Here is a 20,708-nt window from a genome sequence, read left to right on the forward strand (position 1 = left end):
CACAAACAAGCACACGTACAAATACGTACATTTTCTCATTCACGTAGCCGCCTGAGGCGCAGTGGAAGCGGTAATATTTATATCGTTCCTCTCTGCTGTTTTACGCCCGGAGCAGACGCAGGCTGAGTCTCTCCACCGCTCTGATGACTGCCATAAAATCAGCTGCCATAAAAATTGATTTGAAGCGAAAGAAAGAAAATGGAGACATACTCCAAAATAATTATACACATGAACGCTTAAACGCCACCGCGGTGACGCTGCGTGAGTTATGGCACATATTTACCCACAACGCACCGCTGTGACAGAGTACACAAATTTTTAAAGCCTTTGTTATTGCGTTCATCTGTCTTCATGTTCTAAGATCAGCTTGATTCTCCTGTTTTTCTGACACAAAGTTTGTGCTACTATGGGTATATTTTAATGTTACGTATTTCCATGTAGTTTCCATTGTGCACGCTGTTTGTTATGATCTGTGTGTGTTTGTCTATGAGACAGGCCCGTGATGGCTCTATCCACAGGGGCTCACAGTGAGGACGATATTGCTCACAGTCAGTAAAGCCCATATACTTTACTAACAAACAACACAGCAGCAGTTCAAAGGGAATGGCGATTTGTTCGGATCTGCTACTCAAGGAAAGGGGGAGAAAATGAAAGAGGAAATGTGTGTTTATAAACCTGCAGTGAGATTATCAAATTCAGTTAAAACTTCCTTCACACAACCAAACAGGATTTTGCAAAACAGCTCTAAAATCTTAAAAAAGAGCTGATAGATAGATAGATAGATAGATAGATAGATAGATAGATAGATAGATAGATAGATAGATAGATAGATAGATAGATAGATAGATAGATAGATAGATAGATAGATAGATAGACAGACAAAGTAAAATCACCTGCTTTATTAAATGAACTGATGTTGAGAGTGTATTTCTCTTCTCTTTCACTTCTACTGACATCCTGCAGAATTAGTCCTGTTTTTTACCCTCCCTATCTCTCTTTAGTCTTCCCTCACTTCCTTTCTTCAGATCATATGTAATGTGCTTCATCACTCATTTGACTGTGGCCTCTATGTGACCCTGCACAGAGTTCAGGTAAACCAGAGCATGTCCTTGATCTGACTCCCTTCACTCATTTATCAGTCTCTACAATTCCTCATTCAGTCACACTCACATTCTTTTTTCCCTTTCTATCGCTCCATTACACACTTTTTCAGTTCCTATCAGTATCTATCACATATATATATATACACAATGCAGTCATAAATACACAGAAAAACACCTTCTCTTTCTCAGTGTCATCAAACATTTTCATTAGGTGTATATATGTGTGGGTTGGTTGGCCCTGGGATACAGTAGTTCACCTAAAAATCTTTCTTTTTTTTTTTTTTTGGTCCATACAATGAAAGTCAATAGGGTTGATCTGAATCAATGTTGTTCTAAACTAAGCTGCACAATATATCAAACAAAATCTATATTGTGTTATTTACTATTTAATTAAATATATGAGCTACAAAACCAAGTGTGAACACCAACATTTTTTATTTTTTCCCAAATCGTTCATCCATACAAGGATTTTGCACTCAAAAAGTCCTTAAAGTAAAAGGCAAAAAGAAAATAAAAAATGTTATTTTTATTTTTTTATGCAGATGCACTGAAATCGCCACTCCCCCTCCAAAAAAAAAAAAAACTCACTCAAGAATTTTTTTTCAAAAATCAAATTGGTGAAATTCCTGTATCTTTTCAAAAAGACTTTCTGTTCCATAGAAAAAAAAGTCACATGGATTAAAAAGAGAAAGAAAGAGTAAATAATGACAGAATTTTGGGTGAAATATCCCTTTAACAAGAGGTGGATTATTTACTTGAGGTACCTCATTTGTATTCCCTGCCTTCACCATCATCCAATCAAGGGCCATAAACGCTCCTTAAAGGGATAGTTCACCCAAAAATGAAAATTCTGTCATTGATTACTCACCCTCACATCGTTCCAAACCTGTAAGACCTTCGTTGATCTTCGGAACACAAAATAACGACTTTATTCAACAATATCTAGTGATGGGCGATTTCAAAACACTGCTTCATGAAGCATCAAAGCTTTACGAATCTTTTTTTCGAAACAGTGGTTCGGAGCATGTATCAAACTGCCAAAGTCACGTGATTTCAGTAAAGGAGGCTTTGTTACGTCAACATTTCGAAATTTCAATGGTTCACAGTTTGATTCACGCTCCGAACCACTGATTCGAAACAAAAGATTCGTAAAGCTTCGAAGCTTCATGAAGCAGTGTTTTAAAATTGCCCATCACTAGATATTGTTGAATAAAGTCATTATTTTGTTATTTTGGTGTACAAAAAGTATTCTAGTCGCTTCATAACATTAAAGTTGAACCACTGTAGTCACATGAGCTGTTTTAAATATCTTTAGTAACTTTCTGGGCATTGAAAGTGTTTATTATCTTGCTGTCAATGGAGGCCTCACTGAGCCATCGGATTTTATCAAAAAATATTTTAATTTGTGTTCTGAAGATGTGTGTGTACGGGCGTGTAACGACATGAGGGTGAGTAATTAATGACAGAATATTAATTTTTTGGTGAACCCTTTAAGCCCCTCCCTTCAAAGTTATTTTCTTATCCAAATCTTCTAGAACAACTTGAGCAGTTTCTTTTGTTTATCTCTGATTTACCTCTTTATTCTGAGTTATCAGTATTCATCACAATGGCTCTGGTTATCCATTTTTGGCAACATAAATGGTTCGATAAAACAGATTTAACAGGTGTTACGTAGTGTAAAGAATTCATCCCTCCTCACTTCCAGTGACTGTTCCATAAATCTAAAACAGAGCCTGTCTGATAGGTGTATCCATTCCAACCAGCAACTGACAAACACAGTGCCGAAAGACTGAGAGTCAACAGCACCTGTATCTCTGCTCTTATCCTGCCATCTTGGTCCTGTGTCCATCTCTCTTGTGTTATCTTGCCCTTTCCATTCATCCCGCTGGATGGATGCCTCTAAAATCGAGGGGTGGTAGAGGCGCGGTTCACGGGGGATTGTCTGGTGTCACCGAGACAATAATGACCCCTTTACCATGGAGATGAATGATTGGCGGTTTACTGTGTGATTTGTAGGGGGCGGGAGAACAAGGTGCGACGGGGGCCACGGGTGGACGAGGCGCTAACGGATAGACTTTCTGTCTCTGCCTAGGACGAGACCAGTCCCGCCATCACCTAAGGCCAAACCTCAAATTCCTAGACGGAAAGAAGGGTTGATGATAGATGAACGTGGGGGAACAGGGGATGTTAATGAGATCTGACAGATCTGTCAAGTGAGGGTCTTTGTTCCATTCCCACCACTTTGTTTTAGGAGTCCTGGCATGTGCAGGCACACAAACAGGCGTTGAGAGGAAAGATGGCTGAAAACGTGGACTCAGGCTCTTTCTTTTAGCTCTAATGTTCGTAAACAATCATTTGTATAGAGTTCAGATTCTGTCATATATCTTGTCTCTCTTCATCAAGACTTCCTTGTTCTCATTCTGGCTGTTTTTGATCATTCAGAATCTCTTTTTACCTCATTTACTCTCTATTAACTGATGGTGAGGAATTTGAATTGAACTGACCACACCTCACAGGAAGTTGAATTGGAAGAAAGGAAGAGAAAATGACTAAACTGCAATTCAAAGAAATGTAACACTTGCATTCTGGAAAATTAAGTGTTCTAATCTATCTTTCTTTCTGTCTGTCTGTCTGTCTTTCTGTCCATCCATCCATCCATCTTTCTGTCTTTGTGTCCATCTATCTACTGTATATACAGTATTTATCTATCCATCTATCTATATATCTATATATCCATCTATCCATCCATCGTCATCTATCTAATCGTCTGTCTGTCTATCTATCTATCTATCTATCTATCTATCTATCTATCTATCTATCTATCTATCTATCTATCTATCTATATATCTATATATCCATCTATCCATCCATCGTCATCTATCTAATCGTCTGTCTATCTATCTATCTATCTATCTATCTATCTATCTATCTATCTATCTATCTATCTATCTACTTACTTATTTCCAAGTTTCCAAGGCAACATTTTTCATTTTAGTTGAAGTCTTTTAAGTTTTTTTCCCCCTAAATATTTATATTTTATTTTATTTTATTTATAATGACCAAAATATCTTAGATCTAGACATGTATTATGCTTATTTGGTGGAATACATGCTTATGAATACATATGCTTATGTTCCAGAAAACACAAGGAATGCTGGTTGCTGGTCTTGTTGGTCCAAGACCAGTTGTTTTGCACATTCTTTGCCCATCCAACATCTACTTGCAGTTTTGAAGTCAGTGCTGGACATTCAAAGTGAACGCCAGGTCACCCTAGTAGCAGGAGGAGCTGCAGAGGGAGAAAGAGATGAAAGGAAAAGAGTTTTCAGGTAGTGGGGTCATTCTGTGGGTAAAATTACCATCTTCAAACCTTTCTGTTTGGTCAGAAGCAACTTTGAGGTCAGTCTGTTTCACCTTGACCAAATCTACTTCTCAAACAATTGAGGCTTCACACGCCACCTGCAGAAGTTAAACTTTAATTTTGCTGCAGGCAAATTTAGTCTTCTGAGAAACTCACTCACATGGTAATGATGCACCTGTTGCATAGCTTTGAGGTAATGCAACTACACAGTATGTGACCTGAAGCCATGTAATCCAATCTAAACTATGTGTGTAGTTTATATTATATTATATTATATTATATCTAGTTAAAATTACTATGTATAATATAAATTTATTTATAAAACGGTTAGTTACTGTTCTTAATTGGTCAATAGCTGTGCTTTATTCACGATAAAACACAGCTATGACCGCTTCACCCAACGGTTCTGTGTATCACTACTCAACACCCTTAGCAACCACTTTTAGCAACGTAAACTGTTTGTTCTCAATTGACATTGTTCATTAAAGCTTACTGTAATATGTAGAAGAGTATTGTGAGAAAGTAAATGAGTGAGCGAGTTTATTACCTGCATTCAGATTTAGCATTTTCCTTCAGGTCATTCATATGTTCATAATAAAAAATCTGTTTAAATGTCCGATGTATTATCTTGTACTTTTAACAGTTAAGGGGTTTTCCCGTGACTGACAGCGCTAGTTAAAGCATTTGTCAGTTCCATGTTCACAACAATTCAGTCTTTTCAATATAAAAGTCTTCACTACTGACTGACACACTCATAAAGACAGTTTTTGCTGCCATCTAATGGCATAATAATGTAACTTCTGTTGCTGTTCACGGTCAGGGACTATTTTTTTCTGGCAGAAGGAAGGCTTTTAGTGAAAGTTTACTTCATGAAAATTGCACTGATACATATTTTTGGCTTTAATATTTGTATTGTGTGGTAACCTTTTTATAAAAGCAATAAGGTACTTGAGGCTAGTGTTGAATCATGAATAAGTCACGGCTGAAGGGATAACAACGTCCTTCAGCCATGACTTATTCACGATACAGCACAGCCTCTCGTACCTTATTGCTTACATATACACTACGGGTCAAACCATGTGCACATTCATAACACCACTGCTGAGTATTTTCTCCTTAAAAGTCCAGTGAACCAGAGAGTCTTAAAACTGCGGTTTGAAATCGCTGGAGTTTCTGACGTGACAAACTACCTTGTAACCAAACACGTCAACGTGAGACCATCAATGAGTGGATCTCTAAACTGGTGTGAGTGGGCTAATTGGCGGGGCTAATTTGCATATACTAAGTGAGTCAAGGGTGTAGAGTTACATTCTAGCTACTTTAAGAAAGAAAAAAAATCCAAGAAAAAAAAAACGTTTTAATGTCATTTTGGTTATCAAAGATGAGCTTTAAGGGTTAAAATTATTGATTACAGGGGGACTTTAAATGTTTTTGTCTTTTATGCTCACCAAGGCTGGATTTATTTTATAAAAATACTTTACTTTAATCTTTACTCGTCTTCAGTGTCACATGATCCTTCAGAAAGCATTCTAATATCTTGATTTGATATAAACTTATTATTTGTGCTCAAATATTAATAGCAGTTATTATTATTAATGTTGAAAACAGCTTTTGTTTCACGGTTTCCGTGATATTACGCAGCACAACTGTTTTCAACATTAATAATAATAATAAGAAAAATAAATAATAAGCAGCAAATCAGCATATTACACACACACGACACATGACACAACCAATCAAAAGTTTGGAATAATTAAGATAGTTTCATGTTTTTTATGTATTTGGTACATGGGGGTGTAATAAAATGAGAAATTGGTAAAATGTGTCAAAAAATTACAATAAAATTATTAAAACACTGTAGCGATTCAATTATTGTTCATTCATTCCACAAAAGTGCATAAGCTCATGGTATCGTCCTCTGCTACAAACTGCTTTTCACTAGCAAATTAAAATTTCATAATTGCTACTAGATGTATCTAGAGGTCGCAGAGATTTAAAGGGTTCAAAAATGAAACCCTTTTAAGCAGTAGTAGAAAAACATACAAGGATCTCACACAAAAACAGCATATCAAATAACATTTGCACTCACCTACCACAAACCTACCACAACTACAGAGCCATAGAGACCTCATATGTATGCACTGTCACTGGTTTGCTTGAGTGACTCATTGTTCAACACCAGACTCCTTTCCGCCATCTGCACAGAGGCAGTCACAGCGGAGATGGTCACATTTCAGTCTTTCAGTCTTTCACTTAAGTGATTCCTCTCACAGTAACACACATACACAAAAACATAGAACTGATCCTCAGTAACTGGCGACGTATCAGACATCATCACTGACAGCGTCTGATCTCCGTTAAGGGCCTTAATTCTTCCAACACAATCAGAGACGGCGAAAAAAATGAGATATTTAAGGGACTGCCAAAGAACCTTCATCTTCCTCTTTTGAGGATTTTTGACATTCTTCACTGAAGCTGATCGATCAGGAATCACAACACACAAAGTTCACACAATTCAAGATGCCATTTGTACTGTTAAAAAAATAGGTTTATTATAAAAAAATAATTCAATGTTCTTGAAGGTAAACTCATAGAGCATGGCACTAATAATGCCTAGGTCATGAGTTTGACAGCCAGGAAAAACACATATTTAGGGATGCACAATATACAGTATGAAAATCATATAGGTTGCTCTACATTATTGGTGATTAATTTTAAGGTTTATCTTATTAAGGTTTGTCTTATTTAATTTATTTTTAAATATTTTTGTTTGTTGTTGTTTTTTAGTATTGGCCGATATAGAATATTTATTCAATATTAAAAGGTGCCCTAGAACCCTTTTTCACAAGATGTAATATAAGTCTAAGGTGTCTCCTGAATGTGTCTGAAGTTTCAGCTCATAATACCCCATAGATTTTTTATTATTCAATTTTTTAACTGCCTATTTTAGGGCATAATTAGAAATGCACCGTTTCTGTGCGTGTCCCCTTTAAATGCTTGCGCTCCCTGCCCCCAAGCTTGCAACTCTATAATACATTGCATAAACAAAGTTCACACAGCTAATATAACCCTCAAAATGGATCTTTACAAAGTGTTCGTCATGCAGCATATCAGAACATGTAAGTATAGTATTTATATGGATGTTCACAATTGATTCTGAATGAGTTTGATAGCATATGCTGTGGCTAACGGGGCTAAAGCTAACATTACACACTGTTGGAGAGATTTATAAAGAATGAAGTTGTGTTTATGAATTATACAGACTGCAAGTGTTTAATAATGAACTTTGAAACATGGCTTTGGTCTCCGTGAATACAGTAAGAAACAATGGTAACTTTAACCACATTTAACAGTACATTAGCAACATGCTAATCAAACATTTATAAAGACAATTTACAAATATCACTAAAAATATCATGTTATCATGGATGATATCAGTTATTATTGCTCCATCTGCCATTTTTCGCTATTGTCCTTGCTTGCTTACCTGCATAACATCTGTAGATTCAGCTGTGCACAGCTCCAGATGTTAATACTGGCTTGTCTAATGCCTTGAACATTGGCTGGCATATGCAAAATTTGGGGGCGTACTGTACATATTAATGATCCCGACTGTTACGTAACAGTCGGTGTTATGTTGAGATTTGCCTGTTCTTCAGAGGTCTTTTGCACAAATCAAATTTACGTATGAAGGAGGAAACAATGGAGTTTGAGACTCTCCATGTACAGAACTCTAGTTATTTAACTATGCCGAGGTAAATTCTATTTTCAATTCTAGGGCACCTTTAAATAAAATCAATATTGAAAAATATAAAATTAAAAAAACAGGTATTAGCTGATAAATGATTTTTTTTAAAAATGGATGTTTAAATTTGTTTGCACTATTTTAAGAATTAAAATAGTATTTTTTATATTAGGAATGTATTTATTTATTTATTTGTATTAATATTTCTGTATTGGCCAATATTGAATATTTATTAAATATTAAATTATTAATAAATAAAATTATTAAATATTATTTTAAAAACACGGAAAACTGATAAAAATATTAGATGTTTAATTGGTTTGTACTATTTTAAGAATTAGATAATCATCTAGCATTAACTTAAAGGGATAGGCCTAAATTATGACAAAGATCTACTAGCTAAAAAGCACAATCGTGAGTGATTTCCCTTTAAGAGTGCATGTTGCTTTTTAATATAATTAAAAAAAGTTGCAGCAGTATTCTGTCATTTTAATATCATACACACAGTAATAAAAAAATATATACCTGCTAAAATGTATGCTGATTTTAATTAACTGAGTTATGTGCTATGTGGTAGGAAAAAAGTACTGTGTAAAGGCTGTATCAGAGTTACATTCACAAGACATTGTTGGGAAAATGTAGTTTCAGATATCTCATATTTTCCTCTTTTATCCATCTATTCTACCTTTCCTTCTGTCAAGCATACAGCCTCTCTCTCCCTCTGCTCTGTTTGTTCAGTGGTCCCTCTGTACCTCTCTGCCTTTGTCAGAGCTAATGTTCTCAAATGGAGGGAAATTAAAGCAGGGAAGCCATGCGTGTCGCACACTAACTCTTCCCCCTGCGGGCCTATTGGTTCGCAGTATGCATACTGATGAAGGCACATGGTTCCTAGCCTGCTTTGCGCCTCAACATCTCCTTCACACCTCTGAGAGGAACCAGCTCGCTCCACACAGTCACATGCATGAAATATACATGCAGAACAGAGAGGGAGAGACAACCTGAATTTATTGAGGTACTCATACATATGAACAAATGTACACACAGAAACACACACACCAGTATGTTCATAAAGAATGGCTGATGCACATAAAATGCCACCTAAAACTTTAATATAAACTGATATTCAAAAGTCTGCTCTGAATATCCAGGATTCAAAATGTAATTTAAACCTGGAAATAAAGGTTTGAGGATTTAAGGTCAGATATTTTTGCTTCCACTGAAGCACAAGATGCTGCTGGATCATTTTCAGATCATGCTGGAGAACATGATCATCAGGCTTTACACAAACTTATGGAGTTCATGCAGCTCGAGAACTGCTGACATTAAAGCAAAGGGAGGACAAATTAAATGTGTGAGTGCGTACATACAAACACACAAAATATGTTTTCTATTTCTTGACCTTTCTCTCCTCTGCCTTCTCTTCACTTACATACAAATACAAAAACAGACTGAATGTGGGGCTGCAGCGGGAGGTATGACAGTGTTGATTTGTGAGGTTTCCTGCTGCAGTGCTATGAAGTTTGGGGACAAATCAATCTGATCCCTGCACAGACCTGTCTGCCTCTCCTACTGAAAAATGACCTCTCAGAACAGATCAACTGACATGGAGACAAGCTGTGTGTGCATGTGTGATGTGTTGAGTGTGAGAGAGCAAGAGAGACAGAGAGAAAGAGAGCAAGAGAGATGTAAGATGATGTGAGAATGTAAGATCTAAGCAAGCATGTATGGGTGTTTGGGATAGCAGATGTGTCAGAACTACACAAAAATAACAATGGACCTTGCAGAATCAATTCATTGTAAGGTAGTAAAGTTCTTTATTTTCTCCATTTTTAATTGTTTTTAATATTTTCTATTAATTATTAATATTATTATTTTAAAAAGCACTGTTATATAAAAAAAATTATATAATGGTTTAAAAAAATAGTGTTGTGAAATAAATTTATTTAGTACAATTAATTATAAAAAAAATAAAGGATATGAAAAAAATGGACAATTAATCATGCCCTTGATCTGTAAATAAATATGGTAATAAGGGGCACTTTAATGAAGCTTAAAGGTGCTCTATGTAAGTTTTTAACGGTACTAAAGCATAAAAATACCACAATATGTTTGCAGATATTTATTAAACATGCTCAGTTCACATACTCGTTTCTCTGAAAACCATTGCTACAGCCAGTTATTTTACTTTGAAATTTGCGTTCCGTGTCAGAATTTCTGTTTTTGTTTTGGTCTGTGCAAGACCGCACGTTGCCAATTTACCCAATAGTATTTCGACACCCCGGGTTGCCAGTTGGTGGAAAACACGTGCAGCGAATTGCAGCCATGGAAGCCAGCGAACAAACTGGGTCAGAGATCGCAGATTCTACCCGACCTAAAAAGCCTCAGCATCGATCTAAAAATTTCTACGAATGGGAGCATATTAAAACGTGATATCAACTCATCATAAATCAATAAATCAACTAATTATCTTACAGTGTGTAAGTCTCCTCGCCCTCTTCCAATGTCAACTGAGCTCGCTCCTGTTGCGTGTCTTCAAACTGGCAACCCATGAGAGTGTCGAGTCTGAGGAGGAGGGGGCGGGGCAAACAATATTTTGAATTTGGACTGCAGTACCCATTTCAACCACTAGCTGTTATTCTTACATAGAGCACCTTTAAAGTTTTTATGCTTTTTCAAGTTCATTCCAAGTCAATTCGTTCCTTGGTAAGATTAAAATTGATCCTTTACAGCAATATGCTATTAGCAAACATCCAAACATGGCCTATGCGTTTGGGAGCGGTGTTTAGATTAATACATATGAATATGTAAATATGTGCTGCACTTTCCTCTCAATAACTAAATAAACGCAAAACAAAAATGGCAGTGGTGAAAAAACAGCAGTTAAGAAAGTATCCCATAGTGATGTGGATATGTTTGCATGAGCTCACGTTTATTTTTATAGCACTTTATACAACAGATTGCTGTAAAGGTGCTGTTGTATGTAATTTGTTTGACTGTACTAAAGCAAAAAAAAAATTATGTTTAGAAAATATTTAGGAAACATGCCAAGTTCACGTTTTTATGGAAAACAAAGCTACAACCAGTTATTCTACTTTGAAATGTGTGTTCTGTGTTGGAATGTCTCTTTTTGTTTTGGTCTGTGATCCTGCCCACTGCCAATTTATCCAATAGTATTCTGACACCCGAGTTGCCAGTTGGCAGAAAACACAGCATATTGCAGTCATGGAAGCCAGCAAATGAACTGGGTGACAGATTCCACCCAACCTAAAAAGCCTCAGCATCCATCTAAAATGATCTATGACCAGAGGCATATTAAAAGAGGATAAACCAACTCATCAACTTACAGTTTAAAGGGTTAGTTCACCCAAAAATGAAATTTTTTTCATTAATTACTCACTCTCATGTCGTTCCAAACCTGCAAGACCTTTGTTAATATTCAGAACACAAATTAAGATATTTTTGATGAAATCTGAGAGGTTTTTTATCTCCCATAGAAAGCAAGGAAATTACCACATTGTTAAGACATTGTTAAAATAGTCAACTTGACTACAGTGGTTCAATCTTAATGTTATGAAGCGAAAGAGAATACTGAGTTGGCGTTTGGACGTCGAACACCGAAGCTCTGCACTGCATTCACTGCAGTGTTCAACTGCATAGGAGACTGACAGAGAAGAGGAAAAATTGTTTTTGTTTTTGCACACAAAAGTATTATCATCGCTTCATAACATTAAGGTTGAACAACTGTAGTCACATTGACTATTTTAACAATGTCTTTACTACTTTTCTGGACCTTGAATGTGGTAATTTTGTTGCTTTTGATGGGAGATAAAAAACAAACAAACTTGGATTTCATCAAAAATATCTTAATTTGTGTTCTGAAGATGAATGAAGGTCTTACAGACCAACATTAAGGTGAGTAATTAATGACAGAAATTTCCTTTTTGGGTGAACTAACCCTTTAAGGCTTGTCGCCTTCCATTGTCAATTGTGCTCATTCCTGTTGCGTGTCGTCAATCTGGCAACCTGCGTGAGCATGGAGTCTGAGGAGGAGGGGGCAGGGGAAACAACTCTCTCCAATATTTAGAATTTGGACTGCAGTACCAATTTCAACCACTAACTGACAATATTACATACTGGACATTTAAAGCAAGCAGCTTTACATAATTAAACATGAAAAAAAGAGCATCAATGACCCTCTCAGTTATACTTACTGTACAAGCAGCTCTCCTTTGAGTTCATGTTTTTACTCGCGAACGTCTGACCTTGACAGACTGAACAGAAGATATCAACCAGAGATTATTTCCATGTCAAAGAAAACGGAGCCACAGAACCACAGTTACTTATTACCAGAGCGGTGTAAAGTATTTTGAGTAAATGTAATTAGTTACTGTACTTAAGTATCTTTTTGGCTACTTTAACAACTTTTACTCTCTACTTGACTACATTTTTGAACAAGTAAATATACTTTTTACTCCAATACATTTGTGAGGAGTAATGCAATTACACATTACATTTTTCTTGGCACCTAACTTTTTCTGTAGCAGTTTGTTTCTGATATAAAGAAGCAATATTGCCATCTAAGGGCATTGAAGGTACTATTTTGTGCATTTTGCCTTTACTCACCCAAACTTGTCAACAAGGCTTCTTTACGTGAATATGAGTGCATTAGCAGGTAGTTGCTATGACGTCATAGCATATTTCTCATCTTACAAATCAATTGTTTCTTTCTTATTTTCACCGGCCGGCATGTCTCTCAGGTGTTGAGGACTAGTGCATCTTTGAGCCTACATTCAGTATGAGTAAATTACTTAAGTACTGTTAAAATCAGATAGTTTAAGACTTTTACTCAAGTCATATTGGAATTTTCATCATTTTCACTGTAAGGTATCTGTACTTTTACTTAAGTATGTTTTTCAGGTACTCTTTACACCTCTGCTTATTACGTAATCTCCACAAACCAATGGTGGTTCAAGGTGTTTACTCGCCAGAGTGAACTTTCTGGAAAATTCATTTTGGCAAGCTGTTTCAAACTCCCAAATGAACACATTTTGGCCTGATTTTGTTCAACATGACATTACACCAGTTCATTCTTCGATTTTGCTTTAAGTATATCTGGACCTTAAACCACACACTGATAACAGACAGTACAGAATGAACAGAACATTCAAAAACTACAAGACAGAGCACAAAGAAACCAAACAGAATGCGGGTGTTGAAGTTGAACTATTTTAATTTGACACACCATACACTAAAAACAGGACTCATGGAGCGGGACACTATAAAACAAATTGAAACGGCACATCTGTATGTGTACATAAACCAACAACAATCTGTCTGTATTAATCTGATTGATTGTAAAGTGTCACTGAGCTCGGGAAAGGCCATAGATAAAATTATTAAAACAAAAAAGAAAAAATCTTGCAAACAGAATACAAGGTCAAATCTTGTTCGAATGGCCCCTACATTTATAAACAGATTGACACACTTGATTGCAAAAATATTGCTGCGGATGATGTGGATATAAAACAAACAATATATGTTAACAATAACATATATCGCCTATGCATTGCTTTCAACTGGTGCAATAATTTAATGCCTTTAAATTGCTTTCATTTTGGGAGTTTTCTCAGCAAATATCGATTAGGTAGTTCACTCACTTTTAATGGATTGATAGCCCTACTTCAACATTACTATTCTAATCTCTTTATAGCTATCAACATTTATGGTTGCTGCCTTTTTAAAACCAGTAAAGATAGTGTTTGATAAGTGTTCCTGTTTTTATAAAAGCAAAACTGCTTCTTCTAAATTTCTTCTTTACATAACTGCCCACCCATAAAGCAGGTGACCTATAACTTCAAAAACATCTCTGTATTAATAATCCATTTCTGATGCTGATCAACTCAAAACTAACAGACCTTCGACCCCTTAGGCTCTGCGCGAGCTGGCCTTACTGCTAATCGCAAACTTTGCCATAAAACTTTTTTGACTAGTCACCCGCTCTGTTCCCCTCCAGCGGCCCATGGCCGACCTTGCGGCTACACTTGTCCTCTCGGGCCGCCGGGGTCGGCCATGTTGCTCCGGAGTGGGTCCAGTCGCCCGCCTCCCTGGTGCTCGGGTAATGGGCTGGCAGGAAACCGGCTTCCTCCAAGCGCTGGAGACACTGTAAAACGTTAATGGCTCACCGTGGGGATCCGCGGTTGAGCCGGGGCCCCCGAACCAACCCCATTATTCATTAGACGAGAACGTTATTTATTGCCTCCCGGCACAAACACAACAAGCCAATTAATAATTAAGCATTTCTATCCGCCTCTGTACCAGCTCGCACAGATGAGGAGGACAGGAGATACGAACGCAAGTATGAGATATGGGCGGTCGTGAGCTGCATAACTTCAGCACTATTAAGGAAAATGGCAGTTAAGACCCAACCGTTGTCTGGAGAGACTCTGAGCCAAATCCAAACGAAGTGAAGCGGAACCGCCGTTGTGGCTTTTGTCCAAAATCTAGCGCTCAAAATCCAGCCTCCTGTACATTTAGTAATGAACATCAATAAATAATGTCAATATAAATCTGATGAACAGGATCTGGATGTAAGGGGTTTTTTATGATCCACAAGTCTTTCTGATTAAATGAAAATATTACGTGCCCCCTGTATGGGCTTTGAATAGATGGAAAGTGTCATTTATCTCAGTTCAACCATCTAAGGAGATCTGGATGCCCAGAATAAAACTACAAACATCTGCACAGGTTTTACAAGATAACTCGCATGTAGGGCTACATGCATTCATAACAACAGGGGAATACAGATACACAGAGCGGTCAAATTGCTAGTTAAAGAAGGTCACAATTGAAGGTCAGACAACTAAAACGCATTAGTGTCCACAAAAAGGAGACTAAACCTCAAATTCCAGACTTTAAACTGTGTCATCGCATGGATTCATTCAGATTTTCTTAATAGAAATTGTTTATGTACCTCTCACTGCATGTTTAACCTGAAACTAGATCAGTATCTTTTTCCTGGGTGAGTACTTCACTTTTTTTGTGTTGCTTCATACAAGCCTATATTGAAAAAGATTGTGTTGATAAATGGTGTTAATGGTAAATGGTGCTAAGTTTAACATGTGCTTTGCAGTGAAATAGACTCGCGTTAAAACTTCACGCAGACCTACATTTGTGCTACAAAAAAAAAGCAGTACACAATTTACGCAGCTATACCCTGCAAACACAATAAATGTTCAACATGTTCATGACCGTTCACATCTAGTGAACGTTCTTCATCACAACCGGGAAAGTAAAATCCTGTAGAGAAAAATCCTGCGAGCACAAACTTATTCAGTAGCTAGAATGTTTTTAGTATGCTCTATTTACACATATTTACTAATAAAGCTATGCATATCATGTCTGTCTATCTGCTGAACAGGCTGTTTTACTTGCAGATCTCCGAAACACGAGTGAAGACCTTCCACCAAAATATTTGATCAGTCTACTCTTACTGTAAGTGCATCAGCTGACCTGTATCTTCAACTCCAGTGGTATTGATCGACTGTAGGCAGGCTGGGGAGGAACGGCGTGGGTTTAGCAGAGACGTTGTCCTGAGATCGAGCCGAGGTCGGTCTCTGCTTCACTAAGGTCAGCAGAATTCTGGATCAACTCCATATCTGAAATAAAGTTACAGAACAACACAATTAACCAAATTCTGAAGATCAGCTCAAAAATTAAGTGGTGAATGTCTTAATACAGGAAAGAATCCTAAAAGAACAAATGTATCATATGGTTTCCACTTAAATATTAAGCAGCACAAATGTTTTCAACATTGATAATAATAAGAAATGTTTCTTGAGAATCAAATCAGCATATTAGAATGATTTCTGAAGGATCATGTGACACTGAAGACTGGAGTAATGAGCTGAAAATTCAGCTTTGACATCACAGGAATAAATTACATTTAAAAATGTATACAAATAGGAAAAAGTTATATTATATTACTGTTTTTACAGTATTTTTGATCAAATAAATGCAGCTTTGGTAAGCATAAGAGAAAGTATATATATGGAAAAACTGAAATTAAAACAAATATATAATTATATACATATAAAATATAATCAATATATGAATAACCATAATTAATATTAATATAGATTTTATTATTATCTCCCTCTATTCAGTATTGCAGGTATTGAACTTGAGAGCCAAAAAAGTCATGAGAGTTTTATTGCAATAATCATGCAATTTAATTATCAAAGATACAAACAATTAAACACTTTGTTTGTTTTAAAAACCACCTTATCTCAAACATCTTCAGGGACACATTTCCCCCTCTCAGTTTTAAAGGGCATGACGCTTCTGAAAGAAGACATTCAATTTCATGCCATTTGAAGTTTACACTGATTTCAATGTATTATCGTGGCTCATCATTGTAAAGGTTTTTGTGTGGAGTTAGGGCAGTACTCATTTTTGCCTATGTGTGCATGTGTGTGTGTTGCTCATTTGACTTTCTGCTCGATTGGTCAGCCTAATGTGGCCAGGCTCTGTCGCCCCTGGTAATTGTGCTCATTTCATTTTGGCAGCCTGCGAGGAGCCTGTCCATCACTACAAAGTATAATATATAACACTTATTCAGAAGAGTGTGTGTGCTCGTCTGTGAGAAAAGGGAAAAATAGGACACCAAAAGCGTGTATGAAGACATAAGAATGTGGATGGATGTTAATCAATTACAGCAATTACACAAATGACATTAAAATAAACATATTTAAGAAGCTCGTGTGAGAATATCAAAACTGCCATTAGTGAGAATAACTGAAAGTAATGATGCTACATTCTAGCTTTTATACAACTTACAGTAACCACAGACTAGGTTTTCCAGAGCTAGTGTTTCTAATGATTAGGAGTGTAGTACAACTAAAATCTACACTGCTAATGTTTATTTTGCACACGCAGGCAAGAAAACTGAGGCAATGAGTCAAACACAAAGCACTCGGAATTCTGATTCAAATTAGTGAATCAGTTCATTGGGATGATTCATTTAAATGAACCAGTACAAAAACAATTAATCGTGTCCTTTTTTTGGCAAATAGCTAATATACTGCTCTGATTGAAGAAAACATCTGATATACTGGGAAAGATAATAGTTTTTAACTTCACTTGAGACAGCTTCAACACTGCAGAATGGCTAGAGTGATGTCATCAACCTCATCATAATCATTATTATGAAATCTTTCCATTCGCTAAAAAAGAAACATCGCTTCCTGACTTGGAGCAAAAAGGCTGGATAATTAAGTTTTAAGACGTGCCATAAATGTGTGTGAGAGCATGTGCATCTGTGCATGCGAGTGTGTGTTTGTGTGTGTTGTAGCTCATCTCTCCTGGCCATATGGGGCACAGGAGAGGAACCCTGCACACAGATGGCAGATCGTACAGCATTTTCTCTTTCATCTATCTCACGATCATCTCTTTTATCTCTTTCTCACTCTCACTCACTCTCCTAGAGAGTCAACTTTCATACACACACAAACACACACACTCTTTCTCACAAAGTCAACTTTCATGCGCACACAATTCTCAATATTCTTTCAATTACATACTATTAAACCAACTCCTATTTCTACATCCACATATAAGGACAGCTGACATAAAATTTCAAGCAATTACTGCTGAAAATAAAATTATTTAATACTCCTAAAACATAATATAATTTTTATGGGGGTTTTTTTTAGGTTTTTTTAGGTTTTTTAGGTTTGATTATGTATTATGCGGTTTTGCTAATATCTTCCAGTGTTGGGGGTAACGCATTACAAGTAACTTAAGTTACGTAAACGGATTACTTTTTAAAGTAACTAAAAAAGTAACACATCACTTTTACAACAAAATATCTGAGTTACTTTTTTTTTTTTTTTTTTAATAAGTAATGCAATTACTTAAAAAAAACTAGGGATGCACCGATCCGCCTTTTTCACTTCCGATACCGATCCCGATACCTGGGATTCAGTATCGGCCGATACCGATCCGATCCGATCTTCAAGTAATAAGAAAAGCGCTAAATTACCTAATAAACTGTATGCCTCACTTAGGGCTGTGACGGTCGGCATGACAACCGCGCCACCGCGGTCGTGGAGTGTCACCGGCGGTAGTGTGGCGTGTATATAATATATAATCTCAAAGGTCAGGTTAACCGAGAATTTTCCGTCATTGATGGAATTTTTTTTAGCAGTGACGGAAAAAATCTGCAGCCTGTCCGTCATTTTGACAGATTACTGAGGCTGATGTAACTTAACTGTAATTCCCACCCCTGTCCAGTAGGTGGTGAGTGTGCTCCAGTGTGGCAGCAGAGCGCGAGTTCAGACTCCAGAATAAAATGAAAACGATGCCTTTGATTACACACACCCAGTTTTTCCATTTTATTATATATTATATTATAATACTTATGCTTACATAAAGTTTCTAATCCGTTTTGTTTTAAATAGTTTTTATTTTTGTTGTTGCTGACTAAGTTTATGGTCAATGAATGGCTTTTCCTACGTGACATTGTTTACAACACTGATTGAACTGACGTGATACAGATTTCGGTAAGATACTGCAACTTTCAACATATTTTTTGATTTTCATTCATGTTTATTTCCTAGTAAAGTAGTAAAGAAGAAGAGATGATCAAGTTCACTCACGATCCTCAAAAAGTGTTGAGATGAGATGTAAGATGAAAACTGAAAAGTGACGCAGACTTTAACTTTTCATAATACTTTCTTTTCATAATATAAATAATTGCATAGCCTATGCCTATTTGTTTATCTTATACGTTTGTGAATACATATGAAAATGTGGACGAAAACAGAAGCTATTAAATGTCTTATAATTAAAATATAAAAATTAAAATGATGCAGCAACATATGATAGATAGGACAGAACAAAAAAAATGCTATTAAACAATCTTTCATTGCGCAAAAATATTATAATATGAACGGCTCCCATGAGCGGCACAAAGCGCTTTTATGCGTATCCCGTGTGCAGAATGATGTGCTTGAAGCACCATGGAATCAGCGCGCAGCGGCAGCGCTCCGCAGTGAAAAGTTCAAAGCACAAAGTGAAGAAATATTGATGCGTATTGTATTACCGGTATCTTGATTAAGTATAATAATAGAAACATTGATTCATCTTGGAGAGAGTTTCATTGTGTTGACTGTCGTAACTGAACGCGACACGCAGTCTGAATGCTGAATGGAGAGTGACTGACAGCCGCAGCGGAGGGAGGCCTTTACGTGAACTTTAATTTAACAACTAAAATATTCATCTGTACCTCAAATTAAACTATGGAATGGCTTCAGAACACTTGGAATATAGTGCACAGAAACTTTATGGTGCTTTTTAATGTGTTTGTGCCTTTTGTAGAGCTTAACAACAACAGAATAGTACACGCACAATATCGGATTTTGGATCGGTCCCGCCCGGCCGATACCCGATCCGGCAAAAATGGCAGTATCGGCGCCGATACCGATCTGAATATCGGATCGGTGCATCCCTAAAAAAAACTATATCATGCAGTCGTGAATTTGCATTTTCTTCAGTCTTTTGTTTTCTGTATTTTTTTTTTTTTTTTTTTTTTTAAGATTTATTTTTGGCTTTTATGCCTTTATTATGATAGGACAGTAAGCAGACAGGAAAGAGGGAGAGAGAGGGGGACGGGATTAGGAAAGGTCCGCGAGCCCGGATTTGAACTCAGGTCGCCTGGTGCTATATGTCGGCGTACTGCAATTAGTAATGCAATTAGTTACTTTTTTCGGGAGTAATGCCTTTTACAACTTTAGCCTTGATCACAGGAATAAATTACATTTTAAATATATCATATACATATCTTCTAGAGTTGTCAAAAGCACAGACTTCGGTACCAATCAGTACTGAAATTTAAAAAATGTGACGCTTTGAGCACTGCTGAGCGGATTCGTAAACACCTCTGATTGGCCATTGTTTTGACGCGTTCATCAGATATGTCTGTGATTGGCTTGGAAGTGTCTGAATTTGAAAGCGTTTTGAAAGCGGGTGTATCTGTGTAAGCGCTCAGTGAAAAGCATCACTGATGACCATTTACAATGTTTTTGAAGCGTTGATCATTGAAGCCAATCACAGACATATCCGATGAGCACATCAACACACTGGCCAATCAGAAGTGTTTTACGAATCCGCTCAACAGCACTCAAAGCATCACATTTATTTTAAAATATCAGTACCGACGTGGTACTGAAGTCGGTACTTTTGACAACACCAATATCTTCTATTATATTTGTCTAAAATGTCCACTTAATAACATGTGATATGTCTTAATAAAAAAAATTTTTGATTTAAAAATTTAAATAAAATTCAGAATGTCTAAGTATTTTGTTTAAGCACCTTTTGCAGCACTCAAGCTGCATAAAATCCACAAGTTTGTGTAAAACCTGATGATCATGTTCTCCAGCATGATTTGAGATGATCTAAACAGCATCTTGAGCTTCAGTAGAAGCAAGAAAATCTAAACCGT

The 20,708-nt window shown here is 36.6% G+C and overlaps 1 long non-coding RNA gene across 4 annotated transcripts in view; it reads right to left on the reverse strand.

Moving 5' to 3' along the window:
- LOC125273243 overlaps nt 1-20,708 on the reverse strand; it is a 284,955-nt gene that overhangs the window by 222,270 nt on the left and 41,977 nt on the right. For all 4 annotated transcript variants that reach the window (XR_007186029.1, XR_007186028.1, XR_007186030.1 and 1 more), the window contains exon 3: nt 15,716-15,861. This is a non-coding gene — a long non-coding RNA (uncharacterized LOC125273243). The remainder of the gene's footprint in view (nt 1-15,715; nt 15,862-20,708) is intronic.

The sequence above is a fragment of the Megalobrama amblycephala genome, linkage group LG1 (genome assembly GCF_018812025.1).
Source record: "Megalobrama amblycephala isolate DHTTF-2021 linkage group LG1, ASM1881202v1, whole genome shotgun sequence".
NCBI classification, from domain to species: Eukaryota; Metazoa; Chordata; class Actinopteri; order Cypriniformes; family Xenocyprididae; genus Megalobrama; species Megalobrama amblycephala.